General features: G+C 32.7%; 1 protein-coding gene across 1 annotated transcript in view; it reads left to right on the top strand.

Annotated features, from left to right (window-relative positions):
• Positions 1-12,040, top strand: part of LOC135841944 (toll-like receptor 7) — a 147,762-nt gene extending 135,722 nt beyond the window's left edge. The window contains exon 3 of the transcript XR_010558029.1: positions 9,474-12,040. The gene's annotated coding sequence lies outside the window, so the exon portion shown is untranslated. The remainder of the gene's footprint in view (positions 1-9,473) is intronic.
• The last annotated feature ends 4,296 nt before the right edge of the window (positions 12,041-16,336 follow it).

Genomic DNA, 16,336 nt, shown 5'->3' with positions numbered 1-16,336 from the left:
AACTAAAAATGTTATTATGACCAGCTGCCTATCTTCAAAATTGAAGGGGCAAGCACAATTTCAAAATTCAAATTTGGAGCACTCGAAATTTGGAAATTTTGAATCAGATTTTTGTCCCTTCAATTTTGAAGATAGGCAATTGGTCATAATAACATGTCTGTTCGTCCACTCAAGTACTATGGGTTAGGGGTATCATTTGATTTTTCTCATTTTTGATAAATTTTTCAAAATTGGTTTTAATTTTTGGCAATTTTACACCGAATTTTTTCAAACTTTCAGGAATGTTAGACTATATTAAGAGTTATTTATGGAAATTGTTGAACATTTCTCCAAGCTTAACAATTTTGGTTTGAAAAATTTCCCAGCAATAAAACAAAAAATATGCCTAACCACACCATCAACCCAAATTTGTCAACTTTTTCTATGTTTTATAACTTTTATTGGAAAATTGAACCAAGCAAATTTGGGAATCTTTGACCTGCCTTTCCGGATGACCTAACGAGCCAAAATTGATGTCTAATGGACTATACCTACATCAATACATCATTGTACGTTGCAACTTCAGAGATTAAAATTTTACATTTGTTTGCTCATGTAAAGCTTTTATTCGAGTAAAAAAATCTAAAATTTCAATTATTGATGTACTTCGAGTTGATGGTCTAGACATAAATTTTGGACCGGTGATTCGGCGAGGTACCCAAAAAGGGAATTGAGGGGTTCCCAACCTGAATCGATTCAATTTTCTAAATAAAAATTGGAGACATTGGGTATAAAAAAGTGACAAAGGCCCAAATTCAGATGAAAGGTTTAGTTTGGAGTCTTTTATGATGTATCACTGAAAAAAAATTGGACAAATTGATCAATTTTGGGCGGAAAAAATCGTAAAAGGACAGTTTTTCGCATTTTTGAAGGACTTTCACTCAGGCATAAAAAATTTTCCAAGCAAATAAATATATAATATTTGTACATCTAGGAGAAGCACCTCTGAAAAAACTACCAAGAAAATACATTCAAAAAAATTGTCAATTTTTATACTTAAATAATAAATAAGTACAAATATCACTCTAAGATCCTTTCAGGTTTGAAAAGATTTGGTTGGAAACTACCAGAGATGGAAATTTTCAACTGAAATATTTCAATTTCACTCCTTTTGGATAAGTTGATGGTGGAGTAGCATCTGTGGAGGTTTTGAGACCATAAGGAACAACTTTCACCAGTTAGTTTCTAAATCTGAAGACAGGATTTCACCTATTTTTACTCGGTTATGACTCTTTGATTCTCTCACCTCTCGTATCTTGTTTGTGGTTAATGTTTGAGATTGAGAAGGATCCGGAAAATTGGAAAGATCGGTCTAAAAAACCAAATTAAGTCAGGAAGAATACATTTTCTGAAAGGACGAAACCCCTTTTTAAATAGCTAAGGAGTAAACTCTTCACAACCTATTTTTGGATTTTTATAGAAGATTATACGTACACTCGAAGTAATAGTAGGTGAGTCGAATGTGTGGCGAAGGTGCGGCGTGAAACGGCGAGGAATTCGGTTTTGGTGACCGAGTGCATTAATTATGTAGACAAAATAAGGGTTTTCGGTGGCCGCGGTATCTGAACGGTTTGATTCCGGGCAGATAGGACGGCGGTGCTTTTAATTTCATGCCAGCGGTATAAATTTTACGCGTTTTTTCCAGCTATTTTGTCGTTGAAAAATTACCATTCGGGATGATTTAGATAATAACGACCGATATGGGAGTTGGGTGATGTTTCCGTGTGAAGACTTCTCCCCCTTATTTAATTCTACACACGATCGATTTTACTCGCATTTCGAAACTTTTCAGACTTTTTGTATACCAAAAGTTCGATTTGAACGAACAATTTTGCTATACGAAAAAAAATAACAACTCTCGCCTTAATTGATCGATCGATGAAATTCCTTGATAAAGTTAATTCATCGTACGAGTTGAGTATATAGAAGTTATATTATTACGGGGCTGAGGCATATACGCTTTTATACTTAAATTGAATTGAAAATATAAAAAAGAGAAAGTTATGGTTGAATTGAAATTTTGGCATTGGTCGTTCCGCGTGTATGGACATTTCTGGACGTGAATCAGCCTATAGTATAAAAGTGAACTTTGAAAATCCGTTTACACTAAAGCAAACTGCGGTATAATACTTGCAATACATCAGGTTTTCAAATCACGTTTTTCTCCTAAGCTTATCCGGCGTGCTAGGCATCCTCTTCTTCGATTTCGTCCTAGCACACACTAACGGTTCTCGTTTGTTTTCGTTTTACCGTAACAATAAAGTACACGCCGAGGTTTTTTTGCGCCTTTTTCCCTCAAGAAAATGTAATGAAGTTCGCACCGAGTCAAATATCGGCTGGAATTTTTTTCACGAGGTGCCGTCGTCGCAACGACGTTGAACGTTGTCGTCCTCGTAACTCGTATCTTATAGTTACAAATTGCAAATTTCTAACGTCATCACGTATTTCAAATCAGTCACTATCGGTTCAACGAACCGAATGGTATTGCAATTGAAGTAAATTGCCAAGAAATAGTAAACTGTAGTGGATATCGAGGCTTCAGTGAATATTCCCAATAAAAAGTGATACTGTATGAATGTATGATGTGAATTTCTGATCGTCGAACAATTTATTGCTGTCGTTGATGAGCACGTTGCTTCTGCAATTACTCATCGTAACATGTATAGGTACATAGTAGATGTCCTTTTGAAATTAAAATGAAATATCAAACAAATTCATCAAGTGAGGTTTATTTATCTTCATATTATATTATAACGTTATTAGTGGTATTGTGAGAGTATATCAAAAAAATCCTAGATTTGGAGACTAAAAATTTCGTTTTGCAGTCCATTATGAAAAATCACCGCAGTTTTCGAATTTCAGCGTAAAATTTCTCCTCATTTTGATATCTCTCACAGATAATTTTTAATGATACCATTGCCAAATTTTTCTAGATAAAAATAAGATCAAACTTTCAGTTATGGGGTTGATATAAAAATCATTGCCATTTTGAAGTTCAGTGTAAAATTTCAATCCATTTTGGTAGTTTGTAAGGATATTATAGGTACTTATTAAACAGAAATCACGAAAATTCGCTTCAAAATTGCTATTTAGGGGGTAAAAGTTTCAATTTTGAGACCAAAGTAAAAATCATTGCCATTTTTGGATTCAGTGTGAAATTTCATCCTATTTTGATAGGTCGCAAAGGTAAGTATTTTATTTTCAACGTGTAACATGTTTTTTTTTTTGAGTAATTGTTATAGATTTAAACAAGGGTTCATTGAACTCGGTAATACTTAGGGTTATTTATTTATTTATTTATTTATTTATTTATTTATTCATTACTGGGATCAATCGCGATTCGCGAACTTGAGCTGTCAAAGTTGATTTGTCAGTTTTTTGGAAAGTTTTCAAAAATATTGTAAAAATATCCCATTGTTCCAAAAAAAAAACATTTTAGGCTCTTTTCTTCTTTTCAAGTTTTTTTTTTTGGATGCTCTTTTTTCCTATTGTAGGTTTTTAATTCCGGGTTCAACTTCTTTTTTTGTGGTTTGTCATAAGTTGAATCATTTTGATGTGGGTATGTTTTTTGTGCTGAAGGTCTGTGCCAAAGGAGGAGAGGGGATAAGGCGGTTTTTTAGCACCAGATAGTTATCGACTCGACCACTCTTAAAATGTTGTAATAAATGTCTCAAATACGAATCCGTGGTTGGTTCACCCAAAATGACCATTTTTTGGGCTCCGGGGTTCCCAAAGTTGTGAATAAAAATTTTTTTAGGAACCACTGAGTATTATTTTTTTTAAATTGGCGTAAAATATCTGTTTAAACCCGATAAACGTTATTCGAGGTAATTTTCTAATTTTCGACCCTCGAGGGCAGAAGAGGGGGAGGAGGGGTTGATTTTTGACACATTTTGGAACCACCATTTTGAACGCACTCCTCTGAACCCCGCCAAAAATCTTTTTACAGTTTATTAGTATCTGAAAGACTTTCATCCTACCAAATTTTGAGTCCAATAAAATTTTTCGCTAGTACTCAAAAATCCAATTTTTCGAAATTTCGATATTTAGGAACCCCTGGAAAATTAGAAACCGGCGATTTGCGCCAAACGTAACGTTTTGAGGTATAAATATTCAATTCAATTATCTAGATGAAAATGTTGAATTAAGCTCCCTGTATATTCGCAATTTTGAACCCTTTTTTTGGAGCCCCCCCCACTTTGAGCACCTCTGAGGCCCTGAAAAAGGCGTTAATGCATATTTTTTCAAATAAATTGAAAAGTCACGTTTTCACGATTTCAACGAAGTGAAATCTCAGAATTCGATACAAAAAAGCTCAATTATGGAAGTCACAGGAAAAATCAAATAAAATATTATTCTGTACTCTTGCTAAGTGCGTTTCAAATTTAAATTCTTCAATTTATTTGAAAAAATGTACAGTTTTAGCTTATTTCTCTTTTTATAGGGTTTGACGATTTTCAACTGTGATTTTGTAGTAAAATTTACAAAATTTCCGGACTTTTTGCAACTTTTTTAGAAGAGCAGAATTCCCTGATTTTTTTGTATTGTTCATCCGGAGTTTTTGAAGAGTGGTCACTCTGTGGTCTGTAGTAATAAGCTGAATTTTTGAAAAATTTTAGTGGTCGACACCCTCTTTCCATTTTTATAAAGTCAGGAGAGGGGGGGGGGTCGACCGATTTTTCAAGAATTCTGCCAAGTTTCTCTTGTATGTACGATGTTTCTTTCTGAAATAAAAAACTGAATGAGATGAGGTGGCATTAAGAATGAGGCGGGTATAATAATATCCCTTACTCTTTTCACATTTTGAAAAAAAAAGTGAAAACTTTCTATCTGTAATGTCATTAGGACATTCTGTTAGTTCATAGGTGGGTTTGAAAAAGTCATCTAAAAATACCTACCTAATTCAAATACATACCATACGAGTTGGCCAAGCTTATAATTCAACTTAATAAGGAAGACGTGGTTTACAAATTAATACCCGTTAAGCGTCGGACGTTGGTTATATATAATTCCAAAATGAAGACGACAACCATGCTTCAATGTTTGGAAGCTGCAAACGGGTGTTATCTGACATATTATTTGGTAAGTACCAGTTGCCCATGTCGGCTATTTCGCCTACAGTTTTCGATTCTACTACAACATTATACGAGTATGTATAGTCGAAGCAGGAAAAACGAAAACATATAAACATAAACATTTCGCTGGATGTTTTGGTATAAAGGCTACGTCGTCGTCGATCAATCTTCTTTGGTTATTTTGTTTTTTCCAAATGTGCGGTTCGATTCTGAGAAGTGTACTTTTAGAATTCTCTACGTATACCGGAAACTTATCGGATTAATTGTTAATTTTTTTCCACCATCGTGTACGATAAAAAAACCAAACTGAAAATACTAACCTAAATATAACGGCAGGCAAGCGCTTTTTATTCGAATGTTTTTCGATGTACGAGAGGCTGAGGCCAAAGTCGGCTTCGGCTTTTTTTTTCTCAAACAATTATATACGAGTAGTTTTTATAGGAATACCTACTGCAACGATAAAATACACCGAATTTCAACCCTTTGGGACAAATAAACGGTAATTTTGTTTCATTAAGAAAAGCTAATCGGTTTACCTTCTTCTCTTTTATGGTATGGGCTACGTACCGAATATAATTTCGGAGCTGAAACAGTAGGTTGGGGAGATGAGGTGATGCCTTCGAGTAAAATCGATGGTAAGTAATTTTTATTATACGACGACAGACACGGCATTGGCAGCCTACGGATGTTTGTAGCTGGGCATTTGCATACGTCGTACAAACGATCGCGTTTCAATAATTAGCTCAATGTAGTGTGTACTTCGATGATAGCTCTGGAAATAGGAATATTGTCGATAATAATTCTAACGCGTTGTTTATGATGGTTACGACTCGACCAGTGCGACGAGCCAATCTAGAACAATGCAGCTCTCACTCAGCATCCATCATCTGGGTAATCTGGTGTGGTACCTACCTCTATTATAGGTATCTGTATATAGTATAAAGTAAGAAGAAGGCTGAAACGCGCGTAGGACTACCGACATTAAGAAGCAACTAATAATCCAACACTAAATTGTTATTCCTAAAGACACTTTAACCTTTGGAATGAATTATGTTCTTTGTCACTCGTTTAACACTGCTTAATTTATACATACATTATCATCAATTTTTTCCTCCTTTGCTGTGCGTCTGCTATTCTGCGTTTTTCTCTCTTTCTGCGGAGCACCACCACCGTGCACCGCAAGGATTCCTGTGTGCGTGTTAAAAGCCACCTACAGTTGCGTTCGGTTAATGATATCTCCTCTCATATTGAGGCTATGGAATAAGAAGCAGAAGAGGCTGGAGAAAAAAAAGAGAAGATAGAAGTTGAACGCGCTTGATAATATTTTTATATTCTGACATCGTGTCGTAATATTTTCTACACCGTAACGTTCCTCCTGTCCGCTAAAAACCATAAAAATTTCTGTTCGATTCGGTTTCACTACCCGTCTTAGGACTGATTCGCCAAGTGGTCTCGTGTTTACGTCGTGATGCTGATTGATTTATATCGTCGTTAATGAGCGAATATTGAAAACAACTGTACCTGCAGACTTGTTCGCTGCTGTATCCTTTTTATAGGTACCTTACCTACTATACCTTTACTGTGTACTGTAAAAGTAACGCAACGTGTGCATTACTTTTTACTATTAGATGATGACGATCGGCACCCCTCTCTGCCTCACCCCCCGAAGCGTCGCGTCGAGGCCGTCAGCTCATCGATGCAACCGTGTGACGAGTTCGATTACCCTCTTCGAGTGACCATATTTGTGCAAGTAGAATAGGTAGGGTACTGAGAGAAAGAGAGAGAGATGTGATACTGATTACCAGGCAGCAATGGGTGTGATGATGCTAACATTATTTCAGGAATTTTTTATATTTTTATTAACACTTGATTTTGCCACAGTGGAATTACTCATCTGAATTACGTGGTACTTATCCATATGGCAAATTGTTCTCGTAATATCTACGACTACGAACCACTTTCAATTCTTGTCATACTTTATTAAGGGTCACCACGATGGGTTATAAGGTTTGATATGTAATACAAATTTACGAACTGGGTACATAAAAATATCGAACAAGCTGGTTTGAAGTGTGCTACGAAATACGTGTTGCATTGATTTTGTTAATCTACAGTATCAGAGTAATTGGATAAATTGGATATTAAATTTTGAAAGTTTTCTCCAAGTGTCATAAGTGAGTTAATTTGTTAGGTGTGGGTATATAAAGTCGTCGTAGAACATTGTTTTATAGCTCCTAATAAATGCTATAGGTAACATATGTTGTATTATGAGTAGCACAGAACTAAGAGAGATGAGAAAGCTGAGAGGCTGATTTCTTGTTTGAATGTTGAATTTTGATGTCTCGTAGAAAAATTATACCTACTGATTGGTTAAACGGTAATCTTAAGGAAGATAGGAGCTCATAAAATACATCGGGGTCACAATTTAAAACAAATTTTGAAACCACCGTTGCATTCTCGCAACAGTGGAAAATTATTGAATTTGATCAGATCTGATCAGATCCCGGATCTTATGGATGGATCCTAACAGATCTAATCAGATTAGAGCTTTGATCGGCAGTTGCTTTTTCAGAGCAATCTAATGATTAAATACTTCCGAATCTCAAGAGCATATTTTTCTGGAGAGAGGGGAACGAATATAAATAGGTACACTAGGATGAGTCGTTTTTCAATTTTTTTCAAATTTTGATAGAGCCCAATAAAAAATTATGGCTACATGACCTCAATAAAACGGAGAAAAAATTTCAAATTTTTTGATCAAAACTTTGAGCTTGAAGGGAGGGGGGGGGGTCAAACGTTTACCAAAAAAATTGATTTTTCTTGCGTCTTATTGAGGTCATGTAGCCATGATTTTTTGCTAGGATAGCTCAAAATTCAAAAAAAGTTGATGAACGATCCACATTAAGTTACTTACACCCAAGAAATAATAAGGTAGGTACTTAATTGTATTTTAGGTCTGGTAGAAATTTCGTATAGGTAGATCTTGTAAAAGTTCGACATTTTGATTTAGAGGTTTTCTTGGACGCACTGTACAGTAGGTATATTATTACGAAAAATTTCAAAATAAGAGGATTTTTGTACTGTTTTAATGGAAAAAGAGAAATTAAAAGTATAGAATAAGTGGGCAACACTGACAGATTTTTGGATTTGACATTCATCAATTGATTTGAGTGATTAAAACTGTTTTTCCAGCCTATAAATGAAAGAAAAAGTAAATAATTAGTCATGTGGGTTACTTTTTTAAATTAAATTTTTATTTTACCTGAACGAAAAACATATTTTTTCCAAAAAACATGTTGCAGTTTGTTTTAAAAAAAACTTTCGATTTTTGAGTAAAACGTTTTTTTTTTTTTCGATAACTTTATTAAAATAATAAAATAATGTTGAAAAGTCGTAATTCTGTTTTATGAAATATTTTCGATTGATGAAATTTTCGCCCGTTGAAAAATTTGTTGCGATCTTTTTTCCTGAGAAAATTACAAAATCAATTTTTCTTCAATGTAAACGTTTCCTGTATTTTGATTCTTAAATACGTTTTTGTGAACATTCAACTCACGTTCTAAAAAAAATTCACTGACTGTACTCAATAAAAAACGCAGAAACATCTTTTTTGGGGGTGGGGGGGGGGTTCTAGCAGATAAAAATTTGAAATACACAAAAATAAGCATTGTTTGCTTTGCAAACCCACTATTTCCAAAATTTCCGCTCTTGTTTGGCTCAAGCAATAATTTTACCTTTATTTTCGTAAAATAATCCCAGCTCAGAAGACCCTTGTTTCAAGTCCTTGCACGATTTGAAATCTTTCTGGATGGTCTTCTACTCAAAGCAAACTGTCCCATTAATTTTTATAAACTTATTTCGTTCATCCAAGAAACCCAAAATACTCCCTTCCCCTCCTCCACCATGTTAGTAGGTTTCTTTCCCTAACTATACAATATATAGTCAAGCCCTGGCGAATTTCATTTATCCTGACTGAATTGACTGTGGGTATGTCCATTTGGGAATTTCGAAAAACTCACTTCTGAAGAATTTCTTAATTTTGCTACAGAATTTTAAAACTGACCTTACTTTTTTATTTATTTTTTTTGCCACGGTTTGCAGCAATTGAACTTTCCATTTGATCCTCTTTTTAAACTGCATTCCTCGCTGAAGATTAATTTATAAGATATCGATAGATGTTTAAGTAATTTTATTGAAGAATATTATTCAATGAAGTATTGAAAATTTCGTTACCTATACCTACGTATTTAGTCATGTCATATGATTTGGTCTTCACAATTTCTTTTTTGTATTTTGCCCCAATAAAATACTTCAAAAATTCTAAACGACTAACCCGATTTCGGTATTTTTCTGTTTCAGATTCTCCAGAAGACTGCTTACCAATAAACAGATGTGATATAATTGGATATATTTCTGGCAAATTTTTGTTGCACTCGAACACGGATAATTTAAACCAAATTTTTTGTTTTGTTTTTAATTTACACATAATCCTCGCAAATATTAATTATTATAACGTCGATCGTCTACTCGTATCAGTAGTACCTTTACTCGTCGTAGCCAAAACATGAAACACAATTCTTTCAAAATAGGGGCGTCTTCCAAAGTATTCGTATTGAAATATAAAAAATTGTTACGTACAATTTAACATTGCGTTACGCAAGTTACCCATTTTTTTTACGACTTCGTTAATTTTTATTTATTATTATTTTATTTCATTTTTTTTTTTTTTGAAAAAAAAAACATAATTTGCTATTCGAGCAAAATATTTGCGAGCAAATTTTTCCTATATTAGATTAAGTGTTATGCAATTACCGAACTGATAAAATTACCTTGTGATATGTAGCATAAAATACTTATTGTTGTAAATGATTTTTATTTATTTGTATTATCGAACTTTATCCTATTTGCATTTTCTAATTCGTTGCATTTTCGATTTCCTTTATAATTTATTTTTTTTTTGTTTGATTGTTATTTATATAGTGTATTACTCGTGCCACGTACATACGTATTTTTTTTTCTTTTTGTAGAATGTGCAACGCGTTCATGCTAATCATTATTATTTGAACCGTCTTTCATTTCTCGTTGGATTTTTTTTTTAAGGGGCAGTCGCAGTGAAATTTCTACTTGTACGGCTTGGATGGTTTTTTATGTTGCTCATAACTTTCATGCGTATAGATTTACATTCAAACCACTATTTTTACCACTATGTTCGCTTTTGTTTAATTCCATCACGAGCGTTTAAGTCATTGTGTTAATTTTAAAATATGCTTAGTAGGCAATAAGATAGGTCAGATGTGAAATTTATTGAAACGATTTTTCGTGACTTGGCCAGTCGTTATGTGCTTTAATTGATACGTTTGAATGGACCATACCGTACGTAATTCTTTCCAAATTACTATACCAGTTAGAGAAAAAGTGCCTATAACCTATGAACTGTGTGTAACTTTTATTTTCTTTTCGATTGTTTTCTCAGGTTGGAATTTTTTTGGCGGGAATTTTAAAATAAATTGGTAAATGTTTAGGATTGAAATTAGGTACGAATATAAAGTTTGTAGTCGACGATGTAAAAAAAAATCCTTTTGGAACTAAAATAGGTATAATCAGATTCGTGTGATCAGAATAAATCCATCTCGTTGACGAGTTTGTTGTGTTTTGATTACTTTGATATTTTTATTAACTCGATTTAGGAGAGAGAAAAAACGACCAGAATCTAGACCTAATCGATGATTTGATAAAAACGATGTACCGATTAAAAAATTACACCGAAAGTGGGAAAGTTTTACGACGAACAAATTTACTAGGTTTGAATTGCAGATGACTCTGGTGGGTTGAAAATGCGATATAAATTTTAGGAAAGCCTACATCTGGCACGTTTAATGGGAACGGATACGACGATATAACGTTACATTTTTGGTAACATTGTAATTAAATTTGCAGCCGAGTTAGAAGCGTTAAGTTGAAAATTGGGATACAATCGAATATATTAGTTTTGGGTCGAGTTGTTCTAATGTGTATTCGCTCCGTATGCAGACAATTATAACGACTGGTTGATAACCTATGGCAAAGTCACGAGAAATATTCGATTTTTTGGCCATTCAACTCGTAATATATTCCACGCTGATGGATTCGTAATTTTTACAATCATAATGCATTCTTTTATGGCGAACCATATGTTACATATACCTACCTAATATGTAATGAATCGAAATATCTTCTTTTTCTATCTCTATCTGCCTTTTATTATTTTTTCGTTCCAAGTTCCTGCGGAATATAAATACACTACCATAAAATTCTTCTGATGGACCATTTATAATAAACAAAAAAAAACCTGTTCATTCTCTCGCGGTAATTAGATCAACGATATGTGGATTCATATCGACAGAATATGTATAACATGTAATGATGTATCATTCAAATCTCGGCTTAAATGTTCCTAATACCTGTATTCGTCCAAATTAAGTAGTTGTCCTATCGGTCCTCTTGCCACGAGTCATTTTTCAGTCTTAGTATTTTACATATCGGATTAATTTATCGATAGATACCGTCTGGCTGAGTTCATTTTACTCCATCTCTATACCTATTCATCTTTTTGACTTATATAATTCCAGTAGTGTAATTCCAGTTCATTTTTTTTCTACTTTGCATTTCGTTTGTTTGTTTGTTTGTTCTTTCGTTTGTTTTTTAATATATTTATTTAAATCGGTTTCCAACGAATAATTTTTTTTATAGATTACGGTTATATTAAGGCTAGTCATTGACTTATTTATTTCTACGTGCTTATTTTTTATATTTATTCTCGAATATGTTTTTTTTCTCTTTTTGTACCTATGTGTATAGACGAAAAGAATTGTATATGAATTTGTATAAATGTAAAGCTTTGTATTATGCGATGAATTTTACAAAATAAAACTAATTTTTATTTATTATTTTATCGTAATGTTTTCCCATGTAAATTGGGTGATGATGAATGAATGATCTAATTCTGTGCATATCATAACGAGAATATAAAACATTGAACAAAAAATGAAGAATAATCTGTGTCAGAATAATTCAACGACATACAATTGAATCAAAAAAAAAAAAAAAAAAATCAAAAAGGTCATCAGAAAACGAAATTTGAGTTTGAAAGCTCTGAATTTTACTAACGAGGAGCGTTCAGAAGTGATAATCGTCAATACGGTAATCTGCACCTGATATTCATTTCATCGAACATGTGCCTAACTTGAAAATTGAAGGGGCAAGTACCCTATTTGCAGAATTCGAAAGTTCTGATCATGCATTCAGGCATAATTTTTTGACACGAACAAAAAAGGTCCATTTACAAAATTGTCTATATTATTTAAAACTTAGAAACTTGGAAGCTTTCGGGAATATCTACTTAAAAAATATTTTTTCGTAAATTCAAAATTTTCAAAAAATCAACTGTTGCAAATTTTTAAGGTGAATTCTCGTATGACTTTTCATGACAAACAAAAAATGTTATTTCGTGAAATTTCCTATCTTTGGAATTGAAAGAGCCATAGTCAATAATTTATAGAAATTTTGAAGCACACTTGAAGATTCATTTGTCCATAGCGCCTTCAATTTTAGAGATAGGCTGTTGTCTAAGAGAACCTTTTTTGTTTGCCTTGAAAAGTTGTGCTGGAAACCATGATTAAAAATTGTATTTTCGAAAATTTCTATACTCTTGCCCCTTCAATTTCCAGATCAGAATATTGAGTGCAAGTTACCCCTTCAAGTGATCGTCGATTATCAATTCTGAACGTTTCCTCCCAAATTAAATTTTTTGAATACTAACTGAAAACCTCGAAAATTGGTTGTTGGCTTCAAAACGGCTCCAAACTATCACCAATCCATTCAAAAGACAAAAGATCAAAAATAGGATGTGAAGTAAGTAAGTACATTTTAGCTCAATAATATTTTAATCTGATCAAATTTTTATATTTTTAATAAGAAACGAGTCATGAGTCAGAAAATTCAACTCCTACAAAATTCACGTCATTCATATGGTTGCGTACTTGAAACAAATTCAGTGGACCTACCTTTATTGGAATTTTAGGAACCACTTAAGAAGCAGAAATTTGTAAAATTTTATAACGAAAACTTTATAATCAATTCGTACTTCAACAAGATTCACGTTGCTAATTTTCGAAAATTTAATTTGCTCGATCGGGGAAAAAAATGAATTATGAATAGATCTATCGAAATTTCGAGGCCTCACTTTTCAAGATGAGAATCAACTTACACGTGCATTAATATTTCTTCCATGTTCGATAACTTGGCGAATTAATATCCAATTTTAAACTCGACTTCTTCACCTTCTCATGCTCAATTGTTTATCTTTTTAGCTGAAAATGGTGAAATTTGTTTTCGTAAAAAATTCAATTCAATTTAAAAATTTTCGACGAGCGGCAGCGTAGTTTATGAAATTCCGGCGAAAGTTGAGGCGGAGCAAAACTTTATGAAACTCAAATTTCTCGAAAATTCATATTTGCGGTAAGAAATTTGAAACAAAAGGCCTAAATAGGTATACCTAGATAGTTATGTAGTTACCAATGTTATTCATAATTCACATACGAAATAGGTATTATTATACCAACAAGTTACAATTTTCTGAAATTTCTAAATTCGGGTTCGTAAATGATGGAATTTTTAAAAAGATATTCATACCTAATCGTAAATATGTCTTAATTGAATAACAATTTGCATTTAAAAAAATTGGAATTCGAAAATTCCCGCTCTTTCAAAAAATGACCAAAATTTACCGTTTTTTTTTGCAAAAATTTTTAAAAAGTTTCGCCCTTTTCGGAACAAAAGCTATTTTTGACAAAAATTGCAAAAAAAAAGTATTATTTTCTGTCAAAAATTGCCAAAAAGTCCTGCTTTTTGCAAAAATTGTAAACATCTTGTTTTCTCCAAAAATTTTCGAAAATTCTCACTTCTTCACAAAATTGGAAAGTCTTTCTTTTCGCCCCAATTTGCCGAAAATTACCAAAAATCTTTGTTATTTTAAGCAAAATGTTGTAAAAAAGTCTCTTTTTTTCGGGAAAAATTTCGAAAAAATATTTTGTTTGTCAATAATTACTAAATAAGCCTGTTGGCTGCTGGTTGTTAAAATTGTCAAAGCCTTGCATTTTTCAAACATTTTTTCAAAATTCTCGTTTTTCAAAAATTGTCAAAAAAGTATTGCACTCAAGAAAAATTGCGAAAAATTGCGAAAAATTGTCGTTTTTTTTGCTAAGAATTCCAAAAAAAGTAGTTTCAGTTTCTTGCTAGAAATTGCCAAACAGACTTTTTCCTTTTGCTTTATCGTTTTTTTTTTTGCAAAAAATTCCAAAAAACTTTCATGTATTTCAAAAATTGTCCAAAAGTTGCTTATTTGACAGAAATTGTCAAGAACACTGACTCGCTTTTTTAGCAATAATTGCGAAAAAATTTCATTTGCTGTTGCCAATTATATTTTCAAAAATTACCAAAAATTCTCTTTTTTAATTTTGAAAAAAATATTTTGTCAAGACCTGCTTTTTGTTGAAATGTCGAAGCATAATTTTGCTTTTCGCCAAAAATTGTTAAAAATTTTCGTATTTCATAAATTGACAAAAATTCTCGTCTTTTAGAAAAATTACCAAGAGTTGTTGTTTTTTTTTTGGCAAAAAAATCCAAAAAGTTTGACTTTTTACAAAAATTACGTCAAAAGTCCTTTTTTGCTAGAAGTTGTCACAAAGGCCCTCTTTTTGTTCAAATGGTTGAAATCTTGCTTTTTTATCAAAACGTTGAAAAATAGTTCAACTTTGCGATGTTGTTTTTTTTTGTTTTTTTCAAAAGTTATTTTTTCAGCATTAAAATGTTTTGCTCACGTTTTGTCACTTTTTTAGTTACCATAGCTACTTTTTTTTTTTTTTTTTTTTTTTTTTAAATTGAATACGACGAGCCTTGCTCTAAATAAAATTAATGACAGGTGCACGATTTGAAAATAAATTCTCTGTGCTTATACCAACGTAAAAAGGGATTATTGAAAAAAGGGCCGCTGAAATATTTTTTCAATTCTCAACAGTATGAATACCTAAGCCATCCTCCTCAATACTCATCGTGTGTTCAAATTTGTCTCTGAGGCTCAAACACACACAAAACAACTGATACTAATACTTAAGGTTAATAAGTATCCACATTTTGTATACAAAAATATTGAAATGAATTTCTCACTGCTCAGCTTTTAAACAAACAAGATCGTTTAAAATTGACATACTAAATCATAGACACCCATTTAGAAATAGGAACTCTCAAATAAACTCGTTCATCTTATCGAATTCCGACCAAGCCGAAGAATCACAAAAAGGCCGGTAATGGTAATTACCTTTGTTAAAGCTGATACAGGTAGGTAAAACACAAAAAAAAAATCTCAAAATGACATCCAATTAAGACGGCAAATACACGAAACGATAACAAAAAGGACATAAATCACTTAAACGTGGAGAAAAATTCAAATTAACAGGCCAACGTACGGCGAAGAATTAAAAACAATAAAAAACCCCTAGGTGCTTAAAGAGGTGCCCTCTCCCCCTCACCAGAAATAAAAAATAAAGATAGAAAAGGAAAGGGTGCATAGTATATATGTACATCTGAAAGCTGGTAACAAATATGAGATTTAAGCAATTATCTGTCCGTAGCTGTTATCTATCTGCTAGGAAAACGTAAAATATATAAGATAACGCGAAGCTAACGAAGGTAAGCTGGTAACATATTCCCATTAAAATATTCAGCGCCGTGGTTGGGTTCTTGTTGAAACAGCGGGTGGCATAACAAGCTCAAGGGGGATAAAAATTTCAACCCTGGGTAAAAAGTGCTTTATGGATTTAATAGGGAAGATACGTTACTGAAAATATACGACGATTCACAATGTTAAAACAAATGAAGCTGTTTTTCTCTATGACGTTGAAAAAGTAATAATTAAAATTTTTTGGGATCGTTTATCGTGTGTTGTTGTTATTACTGCTGTTGCTGTTGTTGTTGTTGTTGTTGTTGTTGTTGATGTGAACGAAACGAATACAGCATTTTACGTTGATTAAAAAAAATTCTTTTGCGGTTATTTATTTCGTTGTGATTAGATTCAAGGGTGTGATCCTTTTGGTTGGATTTTGCCTCGAGCAGCCTTTCGAATGTTTATGAAAAAACAAAATTAAAATAGTTTACCGCTGGCTGCGTGGCTGTGGCTTACGATGGTT

Source organism: Planococcus citri, chromosome 3, assembly GCF_950023065.1.
Source record: "Planococcus citri chromosome 3, ihPlaCitr1.1, whole genome shotgun sequence".
Classification (NCBI taxonomy): Eukaryota; Metazoa; Arthropoda; class Insecta; order Hemiptera; family Pseudococcidae; genus Planococcus; species Planococcus citri.
Note: the sequence above shows the minus strand (reverse complement) of the source record. Positions and strands in the feature narration are given on the sequence as shown.